Genomic DNA, 21181 nt, shown 5'->3' on the forward strand with positions numbered 1-21181 from the left:
GGAACATAAGGATGCTAAAGTTTTGAAGAAAAAGTAGAAGGAGCAAGTTTAAGGGGACAACATCTTTTCAGGAGAGGTAAAACTATAGTAGAACCTTGCAGAATGAGAGGGGAAGTGATCACATATCTTTAAGATATTATCAAAAGCACCTGAGGGAAATATGACAAATAGCCTCTGCTTAACCAGTCTATATGCTTAACCAGTGGTTGTGGATTTTCCAGAATGTGCTGCGACTAAAAGCATATGGGTAACTGTGTTGTATAACTCTTCTAAATTTATTGAATAATTAATGCAAATCTCTAATTTTCTTATTATGAACTACTATGCATTTTGGGAGAGTCAGTTCTTAGAAACATAATTAAAACCAACTGGCTCTGATTATTTAATTTTTCTCTAGTGATGATTTAAGCCCATAAAAATGTGATGCTTATTTTACAGTCTGCCAAAATTTAGGAATTCTCTGGTCTGGTATGAACTATTCAAACACTGCCATTATTAGAAGTACACTGTAACCACAACTGGACATATACTTCATTATATAAATCCAAGAAATGTTAACTGGCATTTTAACTGTTTGAATGGCAGAGAGAAGAAAAGAGGAAGCAGTGATTAGGCACAGCTATTGGTGGGAGGCATAATTATTATTTAATGTTGACATTTTAATTGAATATATATTTTAAATTATCATTATTAGGGGTAGAACTATAATCACTAGTGAAACTAATAAACACAATTTTATTTACAAATTATCTGGGGAGGGAAGGAAAGGAAGAGAATGAAGGGAAACTTAGATAAGCCAGCAAAACTTAAGCAAAGAGAACAGAAGAAATGATAATAAGTTATAATAAATACTAAAGATAAATCAGATTAAAGAAATAAAACCAACCATCCTAATAAATGCAAGTGGATTAAATACCAGAACATAGGTGCTGGTAAAGAATAATGTCTCTTCTAATTTCTTTTGTTAATACTTTAAATTATCTGGCATGAAAGGCAATTTAAAACTTTAAAATTAGAATTAATAAAAGGAGATTGATATTTATGTGTTTAGTTATGAAAAATAGTACTTACATTTTAGATTCTGTTACTTCCTTATTGAATTCTTACTGAGAAAACCACACATAGTTTTCTTTCTCCAAATGTTGAGCTCTCAAGTTGGGTTTTAGAGATACTGAGCAAAATAATAGTTTAAATTTTGTTTTGCATGGACATTAAAAATATGAGATTACTTTCTTAAAGTTCTACCAAAAATTGGCTCTTTACTCAATTTTTATAATGATCAAATACCAAGCTACATTTTTCTCATCCCATGAACAGTTGATTGTTCTTATCCTATATAATAAAGAGGTAATATGCAAATTAACCCTCATGCCCTCACAAGATGGCTGCCTATGACCAGGCTGGCAGGGGGGTTAGTGAGGGACGACCAAATGACTAAACAGCAGGCTGTGTAGGGCAACCTTGCTGGCAGGGGAGCCATGAGGGGTGACCAGGCTGGCGGGGGGGGGGCAGTTGGGGGCAACCAGGCCAGCAGGGGGGGGGCAGTTGGGGGTGACCAGGCTGGCAGGGGGGACAGTGGGGATTATTAGGCTGGCAGGGGGCGGCACTGAGGGGCAACTAGGCCAGCGGGGGGGGGGGGGGGGGCAGTTGGGGGCAACCAGCCCAGCAGGGGGGGACAGTTAGGGGCGATCAGGTTGGCAGAGGGGGGCAGTTGGGGGCGAGCAGGCTGGCAGGTGGGCAGTTAGGGGCAATCAGGCTGGCACACAGAGGCAGTGAGAGGTGATCAGGCCAGCAGCAAGGGGCAGTTAGGGGTGACCAGGCTGGCAGGGGGGGCAGTGAGGGGCGATCAGGCCAGCACACATAGGCATTGAGGGGTGATCAGGCCAGCAGGGGCGGTGTGGCAGAGGCAGTTAGGGGCGACCAGAAAGGCAGACAGGTGAGGGATCAGAGCCAGAGGTTCAGGATTGTGAGAGAGATTTCTGACTGCTGGTTTAGCCCCGATCCCCAGGATCGGGCCTAAACTGGCAGTTGGACATCCCCTGAGGGGTCCTGGTTTGGAGAGGGTGCAGGCTGGGCTGTGGGGACTGCCCACCGTGCACAAATTTCATGCACCGGGCCTCTAGTGTGGATATAAAAATGATTCCTTTCTTTAAAATTTTAACATGTTCATGGCTCATTAGATTAACTACTAGAAAATTATTTACTTTTTTTTTTTTTTGTGAGAATTGAAAAGGTATTTCATTTTTTTAAAGAGATAGAGGATTGTAGGAAAGGTGGGTATTTTCTTAAAGAGTGTATCAATGAGGTATAGGATGTCCCAAAAATATATACACACACCTTGAATAATAATAAAGGCAGTGTTTATTAAAATGAATTTCATTTACAAAATTGAGCTATCAGCTGTTGAAGTGTGTATCTATTTTTAGGATACTCGGTATATTAGACTGTATTATAAGACATTATACATTGTCTTATATATTGATGAAGTTAGATGCTGACTTAAAGTCCAGTTACAGTCAGATTTTTTTTCTTATTATTGAATTTTACAAAGGAATTCGAACATGGCAGGAGAGAATTAATAGGTGACCATAAAGCAGTGACAATGACCAGGTGCATATGAGTATTTGCATTTCAGTTCATCTATTACAGGTCTGAGCCCAAATTAGTCTTGTCTTTCATTACATTTGATGCAAACTTCCACTTTTAAAATCAATCTTTACCACTTCTTCTTCTTCTTTTTTTAATCTAAAAGAAAAGTTTTCTGACAATTTTCAAAATTGATGCCCAGGTTTATAAATTGCTCATGAGTAAGGGAGAAACCAAACGAAGCAAATCTCTTACCAGCAGTTCAAAAACCATTGTTTTCTGGGTTTCCAAAGTCTATTTAAAAAACAACAACAACAACAACACATAATAATAGAGGGTCAAAATCTATTCCCACATTCCCACTTCTCTCTGATTTTCAGAATACAACACCCGAGTCTGATTTTTTTCCCTTGCCAGTTGCCATACAAAGAATTACACAGCTCAATAAAATGAAAGACTCAGCACTGTGTGGTTCCTACAACTGGCTGAAGGGACTTTGAGATAGGTTAATGGTTCTGATTGTTTTCTCATATTGATTTTTAAGATGATTATATTTTATTTATGAGAGAAAACATGGACTTGCATGTGAACTGCCTTGAGGGTAGACTAGGCCTCTTACAGGTTAAAAAAGTTTATGTGAATTTGTAATGATTCACAGAAAATGAAGAGAGAAGACTATACTGATAAACACCTCTTTCCTTTTAACAAAAAGTTATGACTTTAAAGAACCTATCTGTTCTAAAAGGTTGAATTAGTTAATGGAACCGACCATTTTTAGTAGCCAAGAAAAGCAGAAACAAAAGGTGGTTCTTTCTGGCTCTAGTTCGAAGAGAGGTCAAAAAGGTTGATCATCCAGAATGGAGTGGGGCCTGGGGGTGGGGAAAATACTGTCTTGGTGCAAGCGCTGGTCACCTCCTCCCTGCTTGGCTTTTTGTTTGTTATTCCTCACCGGAGGATATTTTTCCATTGATTTTTTTTTTCTTTTAAAAAATTTATTTTTATTTTTTTTTATTGTTTAAAGTATTACATGTAGTAGTACATGTATCTCCTTTTTTTTCCCCCATTGACCTTCCCCCAGCCTTCCCAACCCCCTGTTGCATGCCCTTATCCGCGCCCCCCCGCCCCGCCGACCCCGCAGTGTCTTGTGTCCATTTGTTGTGCTTATATGCATGCATACAAGTCCTTTGGTTGATCTCTTTCCCCCCCTCCCCAATACTCCCCAGCCTTCCCACTATAATTTGACAGTCTGTTTGGTGCTTTACTGCCTCTGTATCTATCTTTTGGTTCATCTGGTTATAATGTTCTTTATTTTCCATAAATGAGTGAGATCATGTGGTATTTTTCTTTCATTGCCTGGCCTATTTCACATAACATAATGCTCTCCAGGTCCATCCATGCTGCTGCAAATGGTAAGAATTCCTGCTTTTTTATACCAGCGAAATATTCCATTGTGTAGATGTACCATAGTTTTCTAATCTACTCATCTGCTGATGGGCATTTGGGCTGTTTCCAAATCTTAGCTATGGTGAATTGTTCTGCTATGAACATAGGGGTGCATATATCCTTTCTGATTGGTGTTTCTAGTTTCTTGGGATATATTCCTAGAAGTGGGATCACTGGGTCAAATGGAAGTTCCATTTTCAGTTTTTTGAGGAAACTCCATACTGTTCTCCACAGTGGTGGCACCAGTCTGCATTCCCACCAGCAGTGCACGAGGGTTCCTTTTTCTCCGCATCCTGGCCAGCACTTGTTGTTTGTTGACTTGTTGATGGTTGCCATTCTAACAGGTGTGAGATGGTACCGCATTGTCGTTTTGATTTGCATCTCTCGGATAATTAGTGACTTTGAGCATGTTTTCATATGTCTCTTGGCCTTCCTTCTGTCTTCTTTTGAAAAGATTCTATTTAGGTCTGTTGCCCATTTTTTTTATTGGATCATTTATCTTCCTTTTATTAAGTTGTATAAGCTGCCTGTAGATGTTGGAGATTAAACTTTTATCAGTGATAACATTTGCAAATATGTTCTCCCATAGAGTGGGCTTTCTTGTTGTTTTGTTGATGGTTTCTTTTGCTGTACAAAAGCTTTTTATTTTGATGTAGTCCCATTTGTTTATTTTCTCTTTAGTTTCCATTGCCCTAGGAGCGGTATCAGTGAAAAAATTGCTTCAGCATATGTCTGAGGTTTCTCTGCCTGTAGATTCCTCTAGTATTTTTATGGTTTCCGGTCTTATGTTTAAGCCCTTTATCCATTTTGAGTTAATTTTTGTGTATGGTGTAAGTTGGTAGTCTAGTTTCATTTTTTTGCATGTATCTGTCCAATTTTCCCAACACCATTTATTGAAGAGACTGTCTTGACTCCATTGTATGCTCTTGCCTCCTTTTTCAAATATTAATTGAGCATAGTGATTTGTGTCAATATCTGGGTTCTCTACTCTATTCCATTGGTCTATATGTCTGTTCTTGTGCCAGTACCAGGCTGTTTTGAGAACAGTGGCTTTGTAATACAGCTTGAAATCTGGTATTGAGATCCCCCCTACTCTGTTCATCTTTCTCAGGATTGCTGAGGCTATTCGGGGTCTTTTTTTATTCCAGATGAATTTTTGGGGAGTTCTTTCTAGGTCTGTGATTTTTAAGTAGAGTAGAAGAGAGAGGTAAAGACCTTCATGAGCCCTGACCAGGGCCTGCAACCAAAGTAAGTGCCCTTGACCATAATTGAACACAGGACCCTTTGGTCCACAGGCCAATGCTCTATCCACTGGGCCAAACCGGCTAGGGCTCCCTACTTGGCTTTTAGATTACTTACAGTCTTTCCAAAATCTGCTGCACATGCCCCTCATATTGAGGCAGGGTTGCTCTAGTTCTGGAATGCTGAGCTCAATGTATTCCTCTCTTTGCAGTACTGGCTTGAGTTTTTTGGATCTATTTCAAGTGAAGCAGATGACTAATCACCCCTTTCTGCGAGTTGATAATGGGTTGTCTATAAAACCTTGTTTTTGTATGGTTACCTTATTGTGAAGTTCATGTCTTTTGAGGAACATTCACAACTGAAAGGCAAGGAAAATGTCCACTCTTGGGTGTAGTAAAGCTGACAGGAAAAGAAAAAACACACAACACACACAAAAAACACTAAATGATTTGGCTGTTGTTTTCTAGTTTCCTGCGAGAAAGTGGCCTTGACCCCCATGCATTACTGCTTTTGAGATTGTAACAGCAGATGGTACGAAATGACAGTCGGTGAAGACAACTAAAGGTGCTTATAACATTGCAGGGTTGTGCAGGTGACTTTAAAAACAAAGGATTTGGAAGTGATAAAAGTGGAGACTGGCAGTAGAGATGGTAATAAAGCCACTAGCTAGTTGAGGCAATGTCTTTTTTTTCTTTTATTGCATCTGATTGCAAATTAAAGTGGAAAAAATATTAACCCCAGGCAGAAAAGAATACTCAGCCCCTGCCTCAGTGGTTTTTCAGAATAAAAAAAACGTAGTCTTTGATTTTTAGATTTGATTTTTTGTCTTTTGCCTGCTGGTTGCCATACAAAGAGATATAGCTCAATAAAATGAAAGATCCACCAAGCTGTGTTTCATAGAAAGGGCCTGGAGGGATACTGAGCCAGTTTAATGGATATGATGGCTTTTCCTTCATTGATTTTTAAGATGATTATATTTTATTTATAGGCGAGAAAATAATAGTTAATCTTAGATTTATTGAAAACTTATTGCAAGGTAGCATGAATTGATAACAATAACAGTACATTAAAGGCAACAAAACTAGACTTGTCTTTAATCCCTTGTGCTGATGTGCAGCGAATCTATTGGCTTGAAATTAAATGTGCTCTAGCCCACAACTGAATTCAGGTGGGAAAGAGTTATATATTTCGGGCTGCTCTGAAAGATTTCATTACACAAAGCTTTGGTACACTGGAGGTATTTCTTTTGTAAAAACTATGTGAAAAATCTAGGAGCTAAAAGCTCAGAGATATCAGCATGCTGTTCTCTGGAAGCTTTAAGAACTGATTTTCAAATCAGTCAGTCATTCATCAGCTAAAAAGCCTACTGGTCAACCACAAGATGTTTGTCCAGAAGTTTGAATCTTAAACCAGGATATATGAATTCTGAGATGAAGTAAAAACTAAGCACATTAGCTTATCATAACTCAGAATTCCATTACCTTAAAACTATTATAATTTGCTTTTATATCTGAAATGAGTTCAGGGATTTTTTGGATTTGGAGCAAATGAATCCCTGTTAGCCAAATATGGACAGAAATTTTGCCCAGTAAGGATAGAATACTGCATCTTTGTTTCTAAAAGGGGTAAGTTTCAATACAGTCACTTCATATCTGTGTCTCAGAAATGCCAGCTAGAGGCCCTTGATATGCAATGTTTATCAGAGATCAGGGGTGGAGAAGCAGAAACATACTCCCCAGAAATTTAGTTAGCCAACATTTTCCAGATAATTGAATGTTTATGTAATGAGAAGAGAGGAAAATATTCAAAATGTGCTCAAGAGACAGAAAACATTTATCACAGTGCTCACCCAAAATAACAATATAGCATTGTTTTAAAGTATTTCAAAATTTGCTTTTATTAAAAGTGCCACATAATGCTCACTTTGGCAGTACATGTACTACATTGGACCATTCCAGAGATTAACAGGACCCTTGTGCAAGAATGACATGCAAATTCTTGAAACATTTTATATTTCTGCATTTTCAGCCATGAGTGCAATGTGTATGTGCAAAAGCTAAAATAGCTTAATATCATGCTATGCTTCAGTAATACTGAAAATGTATTATTGTGAGTGGTCTGTAATTAAGTCCAGTGAGATAGCTAACAAGTCCATACATCATTGAACAGGTGTAGTTTGCTTATTTATAGAACGTTTCTTTTTTAAAAAACTAGTAATGGTCACACTTGGATCACATTTATACATTTATAAAAATAAAGATTTGCCCTGGCTGGTGTGGCTCAGTTGGTTGGGTGTTGTCCCATGCACCAAAAGGTTGCAGGTTAGATTCCTGGTCAAGGCACACGCTGGAGTTTCAGGCTTGATCACCCATTGGGGGTCTGCAGGAGGCAGCCATTAATGTTCTGCTCTCACATCGATGATTTTCCTCTCTCTCCCTATCTCTTCCTCTCTCTCTTAAAAAAATAAAATAAAATATTTTTTAAAAATAAATATCTGGTTGTAGTCATTCTTTAAAAAATGCCACATTAACTCATGCTGTAGTTAATATGAATGATTGAAGTTGATTTTTACCTGTGTTAAAAATAAACTAAAGCATATTAAACATTTTAAGAGTTTATTTGAGCAAAAATTGATTCAAATCAGTCAGCTCCAAACTGGAAGTCGGTAAGAGTGGTTCAAGGACAGGAGCTAGAGGAAAGACTGTTATAGAGAGGAAGCAGAGCAAAGCAAGGAAATCATTGGATTGGCCCAAGCATTTGACTCATTTGGAAAACGTAGTAGGCTGTTCGTGATCAGGTGTTATTGGGTTTTGGTTTCTTCACCTTTAGGCATTTGCACACTTAGGTTTTGGTTTGCTGAAGTGGGCTGCAATGGTCTTAGAACCATCTCAGTCTAATGGCCTCCTTGTTTAATTAATTTAACACCCACAAGGCTAGTGTTCATTTCTAAATCATGGTCTTGTTTTCCATAAACTTAACTTAAATACTCTCTTTTAGTTAAGTGCAGTGACAACATCTATATATATAAAAAGCCAGCGATCATAATGCCGTAATGACTGTAACAACCAGTCGCTATGACACCCAATGTGGGCAGCGAACCAGCCAGATCAGGGTGGGGCCAGCCTGCCCCTCCCCGCAGCCGGCCCACCCCTGATCAGACTCTCCCACCCTGATCAAGGGTGGGCCAGCTGGCCAAACACCCCCCCCCCCACACACACCCTCTGCCCTTCCCCCTGGCCAGGCCCGCCCCCAATCGCCCCACCCCACCACAATAGGCCCGCAGCCCCTCCCCCCAGGTGGCCCTACACCCGATTGGCCCACTCCACCATGATAGGCCCACTGCCCTGCCACCCTGGGTGGCCCCACCCCCGATGGGTCCCCACCACCCTGATAGGCCCACAGCCACCCCCTTCAGCTGGCCCCACCCCTGATCACCCCCCCCCACCACAATAGGGGGTGGGGCTGGCCAGCCAACCTCCTGTAGCCTCTCCCCACAGGTGGCCCCATCACCTATGGGTCCCCATCACCTTGATTGGCCCACAGCCCCTCCCCCCGGCCAACCCAATATTTCATCCCCCATCCCAATAGGGGGCTGGCCTGGCCGGCCAACCACCTACAGCCACTTCCCCCTGGCCTGTCTCACCCACAATGGGCCCCCATCACCCTGATTGGCCTGCAGCCACTACCCTTGTCTGGCCGCGCCCCTGGTCACTGCCCTCACCACAATAGGGGGCGGGGCTTGTCGGCCAACCTCCTTCAGCCCCTCCCCCCAGCTGGCCCCGCCCCTATGGGCCCCCACTACTCTGATCGGCCCACAGCTCCTCCCCCCAGCTGGCCCAACCCCTGATCGCACTCCCCACCACAATAGGGGGTGGGACTGGCTAGTCAACCACCCATGGCTCCTCCCCTAGGCTGCTGGCCCCCCATCAGTACCCCCCACCCCATTCGGGGGCAGGGCCAGCTGACCCATTGTCCACAGCCCCTCCCCCTAGCTGGCTGGGGCCTGATTGGGCCCCGATTCGGGTGGGCTGGCTGGCCAACCTCCCACCATCTCCTCCTCCCAACAGGCCCAGCCTCAATCTGTCCCAATTGGGGCCAGGCTGGCCGGATGCCACCTGTGCATGAATTCGTGCACTGGGCCTCTAGTCTATATATATAAAAGGCTAAGTGTCTGTCCAACTGGTAGCTATAATGCACACTGACTACCAGGGGAAAGATGCTCAACACAGGAGCTGCCATGATGCGCACTGGCCATTTAAAAAGAAATGGCACCATGAACCTGGCGCCAACAAACCAACACCCAGTTTCTCCCAAGTTGAACACAGGCCCTGCCACCACCCTGGAGCAACAGCTCACCAAATCACAGCCAACACTGCCAAGATTCCATGGCACAAAATGCAGCCCATAGCCCAGCCCAGTCTGAAAACAGTCACTGTGGGCTCTGGGTCATGATGTCATGTAGCAATGCCCGGCTTCCTCTCCCTAGCAACAGGCCATTTAAAAATAAATGCCACATGCTAGCAGTCATCAGCTGTACAGTAATATTACCTGGGGAAAATGGGGAAGTATTTTGGACTTACGTTCCTGACCCTTCATGGGTAAGAGCCCTTATGTGGGCTGATCCCCCACCTAATGTAGTCACCAATAATACCAAACACCTTGGTCATCCAGGAGGACCATGGGTGGGGCAAGGAAGTATAATTACACAGGGGTCACCACCCAGCTTCCCTTTTGTATGACACAAAATCAAACCACTGCTCCTTTGTGTGTAAAATTAAAGAGAGGTTTCTGGCTTGTGTGGACACCAAAGGAAGGGACTATCACTACTTGCTCCTGGGAGAGGTGCAGAAAATGTAACTAAGACATGGTCTATACAAAAAGAAATTGACAACCAGTTTGAAATGAAATTGCCATGGCCTAGAGCAAAGAATATCCTTACATGATATTATTCTACAATGTCATTATCATTTTTCCCAGATTTGTATTACCCCCATTACCTATAATAGTACCTTGCACCCTTGGGAATCAATAAAAAATCATCTTTTTGGTGCTTGGAGACAAAGGTAACACATCTCCTGATATTTTAGAATTACAACAGCATAATGTACAATTATCCCAAACAAACTTACAAACTAATTCTTTGAATGTCTGGAAGCAATTTAAAAAGGACATGAAAGGATTTAATCCCTTCCACTGTGTAAAGGGCCCCCTGGGAAGGCACCTGTACATTCTATATTGGCCCCTCTTGCCCTTTTGGCCAAGAGGGACCCTCTTCTCACAATCCAATTGCCCACAGCTGTTATGTGAGCTTTCTGTTCATGCTGAGGTTGAAGCCTCGTGGTGGCTGGTACCATGGATCTGTCTCTCGCCCAGTGGGGTGAGCTGGGCCCTCCCTGGAGAATAAACCTGGGTTCCCCAAGATATGTGATCAGTGCCGGGACCCCGCCAGCAGGCGAGGGGATCCCAAGGCAGGTGCTGGGCATGGAGGCCGCGGGGGCATAGGCTACCAAGGAGACAGAACTGAACCTCACATCACCCTGCTTGGCCCCAGAGGATGGCTGGTTAGCCAGAGAAGGGTAAGATTCCTCAGGGAAGGAACAACCTAAGACAGGCACAGTCGCAGAAAGGCCATCAGGAGAGAACTTGGGGGTCAACAGAGGTGGGGCACAGACCCTCACCCCTCCCCAACTTTGCAGGGGCCTGAACCCTCATCCCATCTGAGGGAGGTCTCCTGCCCCCATGGCTGCTTCGCTTCCCATGCCCAGCTCAAATCGGGACCCAGGTAACAGGCAGAGACTTGGCCGACAGCAGCTGCCCTCTCACTGCAACAAGACTTGTTTCAGTTGTCTTGTACCCATGATGAGAGGAAGTGGGTTTTTGATATCTAAATCCAGGCTAGCACCAGGAATGCTCAGGGCCTACACAAGAAGGAAAATAATCCTTCCCACTAATATTTACAAGGTAAAATAAGACGGTTGTTAGAGTATTAAATTTGACAGTAAAATAGTAGTCAAGTTCTCAGACTAATTTAAATTGGCTAAGTGAAATAAGCAAATATTATAGAAAAATTAATGGTACTGGACAAAAAGCTGTTCCTAAAGTGTTAACTAAAATTTTTATTGGTAGTTCATCTCATGGTAAAATTGCATAACATGTAATGAACCTAAAGCAGTCATATTTTAGTGCAAAAAATTAAAATTTTAAAGCTATCAAGACTACATTATAAAATTTCCAAAAGCCTCTTAATATTTAAATCAACAAAGGGGGGATAGTAGAAGAATATCATGTAAGGAAAAATATCCTGTAAGTAAATTACATCTAGAAAATTTTTACTTTAGAAAATTAACTTTCATTTGTAATGCTAACAGCAAGACACCCATGAAAAACACACAAGGTGTCAAAACAAGCCAAAGGAAAATTGTTTGGGCAAAAAGTGAAAAAGGATCCCAAGTCAGATTTATAGAAAAGATTCCTTTATTAACTGTTGGTTGAGAATATGTTCGTATATTTTCAGAAAACACCTCCAAGACCATGTGGATTCCTGCAACAGAGAGGAATTGACAGGACTGCTCCAACCATGAAGACAGAAGAGAAACAGTCCTGAGATGGAAGATGCTGAAGACGCCTTGCCATACTAGCAGTCAGCAGCTGTGCGTCACGGCAGGTTGCCCAGGACCAAACCAGAGAGAGTCGGACCTGCATTACCACCATTTGTCCACCATCCAGAACTGAAATATCATTGCTGACATGTACACATAAGGAACTGTTTGATATTGAAATTGGGACTCAAAAGACCTGTTGGCCCAGAAAGAAACTCACTACAGATTGATTCATTTGCCTCTCAGCATAACCATTATTGCTTGTCTCATTTTCGGTTCTTGTAAGTGTATTTCTAGCATCACATGATCTCAGTCATCTAGGGGAAATAATGAACAACATAAACTGATGAACAAAAACAGACCCAGAGACAGGGAAGCATCGATCAGACTGTCAAACCTTAGAGGGAAGGTAGGGGAGGGTGGGGATAAGGGGGAGAGATCAACCAAAGGACTTGTATGCATGCATATAAGCCTAACCAGTGGTCACAGACAGCAGGGGGCTGGGGGCATGAGTGGGGAGGGGTTTGGGATGGGAATGGGGGGATGAGGATAAATATGTGATACCTTAATCAATAAAGAAATTAATAAAAAAAATAAAATAAATAGCACTATGGACATAGCACCGACAAACCAACACTTGGCATTCCCCAAGTGGGACACAGGCCCCTCCAGAACCCCAGAGCGACACCCCACCAAATCGCAGCCAATGCTGCCAAGACCCCATGATGCAAAATGCAGCCCACAACCCAGCCCAGCCTGGAAATGGTGGCTGTGGGCACCTGGTAATGACATTACGTATCAACAACTGGCTTCCTCTCCCCAGTGACTAGCATCCTTGGAGTTTCTTCAGCCCAGGAACCCAACTTGCTTTATAGCCAGGTGGAAACATTTTACACTTTAACCAAATGTTTGGGAAGCTTTTTCCCATGCCTCATCTCATTTGATCCTCACAGGCGTCCTGGAGTAGGTAGATAGGAGACTCGGTAGAATCCTATTTTCTTTTCATTAGCAAGATGCAAATAGCGATATTAAAATATTTCTTCTAATTAATTTCCTTTCCATGTGCACAAATCTGTGCACCAGGACACTAGTATGAAAATAACTTCCCACCACAATTGCACATGCAAATTTCCTCAGCAAGAGCAAACCAACATTCTAAAAGGGATACCAGAAGGCAGTGACTTTCCATATCTGAGTCCAGGATATAATCCAAGAGGACAGAGAAACAAAATAGTAATGCAATTAAAGAGGTTTCCTCTTTTTTTTTTTTTAAGAAAGCAGTACATATATTTATTGATTTCAGAGAGGGAGGGAGAGGGAGAGGGAGAGAAAGGTAAAAACATTAATGATGAGAGAAACATCAATCCTTGGTTAGCTGACTCCTGCACACCCCCTACTGGGGATCAAGCCTGCTACCTGGGCATTTGACCTGACCAGGAATTGAACCATGACCTCTTGGTTCATAGGTCGACGCTCAACCACTGAGCAACACCAGCGGGGTGATGAGGTTTCCTCTTTTACTTGATTATTTCTTGCCTACTTGATTATTCCATATTACTTGAAGTTCTATATTTAAAATAAAATGGAATGAGAACATCCCAGAAGTTATATGTCAGGTTCATGAAACTCTGGCTAAAAAAGGAAAAGTTATTTTTTTTAAAGAGACATTTTGATAATTGAATATCAATAAGTAAAGTTTACACTTACTTTAAATTCATGTAGCATTTTCCTGCTATGAAAATGCAGAAATTCAAATAAATCTTTAACCTATATGTAAAGATAAAAACACAGACAGAATGTTTGAGATATTTTTTAAAAGACCAAGAAGAAATTTGAAAAGCCAGCGCTAACATACTCATCACATTGTCTTAATTATGTTTTTGTTAGTTATTACAGAGACTTTTCATTGCCTACTCAATGAGTATCCTCTTTTTAATAAAAAGATTCTCAGGTTCTCTTGGAGCTAGGTGTGGCCATATTTCTAAGTTATCTCTAATGAGGTGTAAGTTGTAGTTGCTGTATGGGGTAGAGAGGAAAGTTCCTTAAATGGGGAGAAGGGTGATCTTGCTAGATTGTGACCTTGAGGACTGAGAATAGTGAAGGGAAAAGATTAAAGAAGCCCGAGTCCCTGGTGTCTTCAAAAGTCACCACGCTCCCTTTGTTATTAGAAGTCACCACACTCCCTTTGTTATTAGAAGTCACCACACTCCCTTTGTTATTAGTAGCTGAATGCAATTCTTAACTGATACATTTGTCAAGATTAAAAACTAATTTTGCTTTTTTGAAATATATATATCTAATGTCTAAATCTCAGTCCCTAGTATAGAGTAGTCACCTACAACATACTTGTTCAATATGTGGAATTTTTTCACTAGGAAAATGAAAGTTATCTATATATATAAAACCCTAATATGCAAATAGACTGAATGGTGGAACAACCAACCAACCAAACAACCAGTCGCTATGACGTGCGCTGACCACCAGGGCAGGCATTGGCAGCAGGTGGCAGAGCATGGCACATGGCAGGCATCGGCTGTGGCAGGATGGTGGAGCATGTGAGTGTGGGCGCCAGACCAAGGCAGGGCTCTGGTCGCTGTCATTGGGGTGAGCCTGTGATGATTACTGAAAATTCTTTGCTCCTGCATGCCACAGTCCTCCTGGGCGCTCGCACCTACTGCCGGTGCTGGCCCAGCTCACACCTGCTGCTGGCACCCAGCACTGGTCCTGATCACTCGGCACCTTCAGCAGGTGCAAGTGGCAGCTGCAGACCCTAATCACCCCTGAGGGCTTCTCCACCTCCGCCTGCTCCTGAGGGCCGATGGGGCAGCAGCAGCTGATTTGGGTTAAGAAAAGCTTTGTAGATGAGCACACTATTGAGGCTTGGGTGAAAGTGGGATTTATCCCTGAATTATGCACCTGCTGCTGGCGCCAGCCGCAATCGTTCCACACTGTTAGCGGGTACGAGCAAGGCTGGTGCAGTCAGGTGGCAGGAGCGTGGCTGCCAGCAGACAGGGGATTTGGGACCATGGCAGGAGGGACCAGGCTGGAGCATGGAGGATGGGCCAAGACCTGCCCCTATGCCCACTGCAGCCTCGCAGCCCACAGTTCCTTTCAAGATGCATGAATTCATGCACTGGGCCCCTAGTTTATACTAATAAAAGAGTAATATGCTAATTAGATCGGGAGACCCTCCGGAGACCTTCTGGATGTCCTTCCCGACAAAGCTGGGGGCTTGGCCAGCCTGCAAACTTCCCCCAAATGACCCTCAGCCTCTTGCCCGGGCTGGTCACACCCCCCAGTGGGGACCCTCACCCTGAAGGGGGTGTGGAAAGCCTGAAAACATCCCTCAGTCCCTCACCCAGGCTGGCCACGCCCCCCAGTGGGTACCCTCACCTCAATGGGGGTGTGGCCAGCCTACAAACGGCCCTCAGCCCCTCACCCAGGCCCACCCCACACCCAGTGGGGACCCTCACCCTGATGGGGAAATGGCCAGCCTGCAAATGGCCCTTAGCTCCTTGCCCAGTCTGGCCATGCCCCCCAGCGGGGATCCCTACCCTGATGGGGGTGTGGCCAGCCTGTAAACTACCCCAGGCTCCTCACCCAGGATGTCCATGCCCCCCAAGGGGACCCCCACCCTGATCCGGGACCCCCTTCAGGGCAGACCAGCCAGCCCCCACCCGTGCACCAGGCCTCTATCTATACTAATAAAAGGGTAATATGCTAATTAGACTGGGAGACCTTCCGGGAGACCCTCCCTGATGTTCTTCCAGACAAAGCCATGGTGGCGGGACTGAGGCAGAGGTGGTTAGGGGCAATCAGGCCAGGAGGGGAGGGCAGTTGGGGTGATCAGGCCGGCAGGTGGGCAGTAGGGGGCAAGCAGGCCAACAAGGGGGGCAGTTGGGGGCAATCAGGCTGGCAAGGGGGGGCAGTTGGGGGTGAGAAGGCTGGCAGGCAGAGTGGTTAGGGGCAGTCAGGCAGACAGGCAGGTGAGCAGTTTGGAGCCAGTGGTCCTGGATTGTGAGAGGGATGTCCTGACTGCCAGTTTAGGCCCAATCCCTCAGCAGTCGGACATCTCCCGAGGGGTCCCAGATTGGAGAGGGTGCAGACCGGGCTGAGGGACACCCCCCCATGCATGAATTTCATGCACCGGGCCACTAGTATTATTATAAAATACAATGTAAGTGGAGACAGGGTTTATGACTTTTTTTCTCTTTTACTGTATCTTATAATCAAGTTTAAGTTAGCCTCATTATATCATAAAATAAGGAATATACTTTATATATATATACTAGATGCCTGATGCACGAAGATTTGTGCAGATTGGGCCTTCCTTACCCTGGCTGCTGGCACAGCCTTTGCTCCCGCCCGGAGCCTCCTTTCTGCCTTTGCTCTGCCCAGAGCTGCCTTTCTACCTTCCCACGCTGCCTAGAGGCCCGGAGCAGCTGAGGTGTTGAGAAATGCCTGCATTGTCGCCATGGCGATGACTCAAGTGTCCCGCCCCCGGCCACTGGGCACCTGTGTATGCAAATTAACCCGCCATCTTTGTTGGGTTAATTTGCATACTCACTCCTGATTGGCTGGTGGGTGTCATGAAGGTACGGTCAATTTGCATCTTTCTCTTTTACTAGTATAGATATTTTTAAAAATCTGCATATACTTTTGTTCACTCTAGTGAGGTAAAATGGAGAACTGGGATGATAATGCACCTGATTTGGGTTAAGAAAAGCTTTGTAGATGAGCACACTATTGAGGCTTGGGTGAAAGTGGGATTTATCCCTGAATTATTGTGATAATTGCCTTAGCAGTGTACTCTAATAGACCTTATTTTCAATTTGGATATGCTCTTGCTCTTAGAATACATGCTGCCTCCAGGGAAGGATTGTGTTAGCTAATCTGTATAGCATTGAACAAAACTCTACTCTGAAATGCTTAGTTCATATTTATTTGATGATGCCAAATTGTTTTCTTTGTTACACTGTTTATAGAATCCAAGAAGAAAACATGAGGTTGTATATTGCCCAAGTCTACTGTACAAATAACTAATTTGGAGGGCAATAAGACATTAGGCAAACAAAATAAGAATGAAATTTTTAAATGTAATACCCTGTAACATACCTGATTACATACTTATGATCCTGGATGGATTGAACCAATAAAATCCAAGAAGCATTCTCTTTCCACAGTGTATGTGTGCAGCAAACCCTAAGTGATCATTTTAAGAGGCTATGGTTCTGGTCAGTTTCGCTTTATCTCTGGCATTCTCTCATAGATACATCGCCATAAAAACAGACACTCCTACTCAGATTTTTATTCATAATTCCATTTGAGGGTATTTATTGCTTACTTCAGAAAGCCTATCTGATTTGCCTTCACAGTAAGAAATGATCACAGTAACATTTAGCTGAGGTCGTTCACTCCGTCTCCTATTGAGACATGCCTTTTCTTCCTTTTTTCAGGTTCACCCTTTCCCCAACCATTCAGTAAATCTTCAAGGGACTGAAATTGTAGAATACCTTTCTGGTTTTTCTCTGCTCTTTATCCTTGTAAGAAATACCAAGAAGAAATTCAGGCCAGCAGCTTAATTATTTCTTCAGTTTTGTCCTCTTTGATATCTCATATACTTTACCTTTAACTGGAAAACTTCAAAGTCATAATTTTTGAGCTCTAAAACCCCTCTTTTAAATTGATACTAATAGCTAACCTTAGAAGTTATGGACATTTTGCGTTCTTTTTCCATTGTAAAGTGTCCTATGTGTGACACCCAGAGCTGCTTTCACGAATTGTGGGATTGGGGATCCAATTACATAATGGCATGTATCCACCATTGTAATATACAAAATATCTTCACTGTCCTAAACATCTTCTGTGTTCTGCTTATTCCTTCCTCCTTTCTCATTAATCCCTGGCAACCACTGATCTTTTTACTGTCTCCATAGTTTTGTATTTTCCAGAAGGTTATATATTTGGACTCATACACTGTATAGCTTTTTGGGATTGAATTCTTTAACTTAGCAAGACGCATTTAAGTTTTCCCATGTTTTTTAATGGTTCAATCGCTTATTTCTTTTTAGGACTGAGTAGTATTCCATTGTCTATACTTACCACTGTTTATTTATTCACCTCCTCAAGGACATCTCGGCTGCTTCCAAGTTTTGGGAATTATGCATAAAGTTGCCATACCCATCCCTGTGCAGTTTTTTGTGTGTAGACATAGTTTTCAATTCCTTAGTAATTCATTGTTTAAAACAAGTTCATTCAGTCAATATATAGGGTATACCAAAAATGTATATACACACTTTGAATAATGATAAAGGCAGTGTTTATTAAAATATATCTCATTTTCAAAATTGAGCTTTCAGCTGTTAAAGTGTATTACATTCTTTGGGACACACTGTATAGTTATTTCTACCTTCTTATGAGTCAGGCAGTGTGCTGGTTTCTGGAGGTAAAGTGGTGCCTGCCTTCATGTCTATTGTCCCTGCAGAATGTAGGCTCCATAAGGCAGGCGTGTGTCTAGTGTGTTCATCACTGTACTCACAGATACCCATACTTTTCTTGACACATCTATATAAAAGTGACTGAGAAAGGTATAAAGGAAAAGGATCAGTAAAGGCAAATGCAAACAAAAACAAGCCACAAAGTGGCACAGACCGTCCTCTGTATTGCAGGTTTCATATGAAGAGATTCAGCCATCCACAGATTAAGAATTTTTAGAAAAAAGCGTTACATAGCTGCTGAGTTAGGCCTACTATGTAGTTAAGCCTACAATGATTGTGTCTGTATTGAACTTGTATAGATTTTTTTACATTAATTCCTAAACAATACAGTATAATAGCTATTCACATTTTATTAGGTATTATAAGTAATCTAGAGATGATTTTAAGTATGCAGAAGAATGTGTAGACTTACATGCAAATACTACACCGTTTTATATGAGTCTTGAGCATCTGCAAATGTGGGTATTCCCAGGAGGTCCTGAAACCAATCCTCCATGCATATTGAGTGACAACTATATAATATCAGACAACATTGAATCAAATGCAAAGCATCTTATAGTGATAAAGGTACTGTCTTCAGTGAAAATCTGGAGTCAACATTAATATGTTATACAACAGAGAATCAAAATTTATATTTGTTCACTAAATCATGAACCCATGGAGAAAATTTCCTTAATCTGTGTATGAAAAAAATATACATACAACAATATGTGTATGTATATTTTGTATGAAAAAATTAAATGGAGGGAGAAAGAAACTGACAATATTAAAATGAAGGGTTCTTACTGAATGAAGTATACAATAAACAAAGTTTACATACTGGGCAAAGATATTTGAAACCTCTAGAACTTATAAGAAATTCATACCTGCAATAGAAAACTGGAAAGCACCAAGAAAAAGACATAAAATCCAGTAGGAAAATGAACAGAAGTAATACATAATTTCACAGACAAGAAAATTCAAAATTTAACAGATGTTTGAGTAAATGCTCAATATCAATAGTTATCAGCGAAATGCTAATTAGAACAATAATGAGATGGCACGTAACACTCATAGAATATGGAATATTAGAAAAGGAAACAGCAGGTTTTAGTGAGGAACTCTCATGATCTGTGGGGGGAGGGCCATTCAGCAGGGCAGTTTGGTAGCATTTGGCAAGATTATGTCTGTGTAGACCCAACAGCCCAGTGACTATCCCAGAGAACTTCTCCCCCTTGACCCCCGAAGTGATATGTCAAAAGTCTCTCTCTCTCCCCCCTCCCTCTTTACACACACACACACACACACACACACACACACACACACACACAGACATATATATCTATATTTTGGTGGAGAGTTGAATTCATTAATAGGAGAATGGATAAGTAAAATATGGCATATTAATATATATCATAGCACCATATGTGCATAAAAAGGAACCAGATATATGTAGAAATAAAAATCTGGGTACATTTTTAAGAATAGTGTTAATAGGGGAAAAATAAGAAGCACAATGTGATTTATAGCATCATACTATTGGTGAAGTTTAAACACGTACACACACACAAAAATTTACAAGAATATGTGCATATTTGAAGAAATACAGTAAAAGTACTTAAGTAGATGTCTAGGAAGGCAGAGTAGTGGAAGCAGGATCTTGGCATAAAGTGGGAAAATAAATAAGGGAAGGTCTTGGGCAGACTGGTGTCCTGAGGGGAGAGGAAGAGGGGAAGAAAAGCAAAGGGAGAAGATTGGCTAAGGGGAAGCACAATGGGCTGCAATCTAGCGCTCAGCTGTTCTCTTTCCTGGGTTCCATCACGAGGCTTCTGCATAAGATTTCACTCCAAACATCTAATTCTAATACGCAGTTTTAAAGACATGGACCTAGTGGATAAAGTACTGTGTTTAGAAGCAGGCGCCTTAAATTTCACAACCTGCACCAACAGAATCTGTGCCTTAGGGTAAGACCCTGAAAACTCCCGTGTTGGTTTCCCCATCTGTAAACTGAGAATAAAACAACGCTGTTCTTTTTTTAATCTTTCAAGATCATCATGATAAGAAAAAGAACCTGAAATTCTATCTAAAATCAATGAGTCCTGCAGGAGAATACCTGTTGCTGTGCTGTATTGATGTATAGAACTGGTCTTGCCCAGAGGTTTCTCTGTGCACCTGTATGCAGGAAAGAAGCACATGAGATCAGGTTTAGAAATATGCCTGTGGAAGTCTCTGTTTCACCTCGGACTCCCCTCCTAACCCCACCCCAAGTGAGTAAGGAGATGAGGTGCTCAGATACTCTGCCAGTCAGATACTCCCTTATTAGAAGCAGATCTACTAGTAGGCTAGGCTCCCTTAGAACCAAATAAAGAGCATGATTTATAAAAGGTCTAATGTCCACTGTTTCCCTTCTCTATTACTGATTTATCTCTTTAATTAACCCAATGGATCTCAAACTTTTTGGTTCCAGAGACACTTTATACTCTTAAAATTTATTGAAAACTCCACAAAGCTATGACTTTTGGGGGTTATATCTTTTGATATTTACTATATTAGATATTAACACAGGGAAGATAAAATATTTATTCATTCATTCATTTAAAAATAATAACAAACCCATTGTAGCTAACATAAAAAAACATATTTTCTAAAGCAAGTAACTATATATCCCAAATAAATAATGTTTTCCAAAAGAAAAAAAATAGAATAGTGGTATTTTTAAAAATAATTTTGTAAACTCTTAGCTTCTTAAAAATGCTTCCAGAATATGTTCAGTAAAATGTTGAATTTAGACATCAAATATTGTCTTCAAAAATTTTAAAGCAAGGAATATATTAC

Source organism: Plecotus auritus (assembly GCF_963455305.1).
Source record: "Plecotus auritus genome assembly, chromosome: 1".
In the NCBI taxonomy this organism is placed as follows: domain Eukaryota; kingdom Metazoa; phylum Chordata; class Mammalia; order Chiroptera; family Vespertilionidae; genus Plecotus; species Plecotus auritus.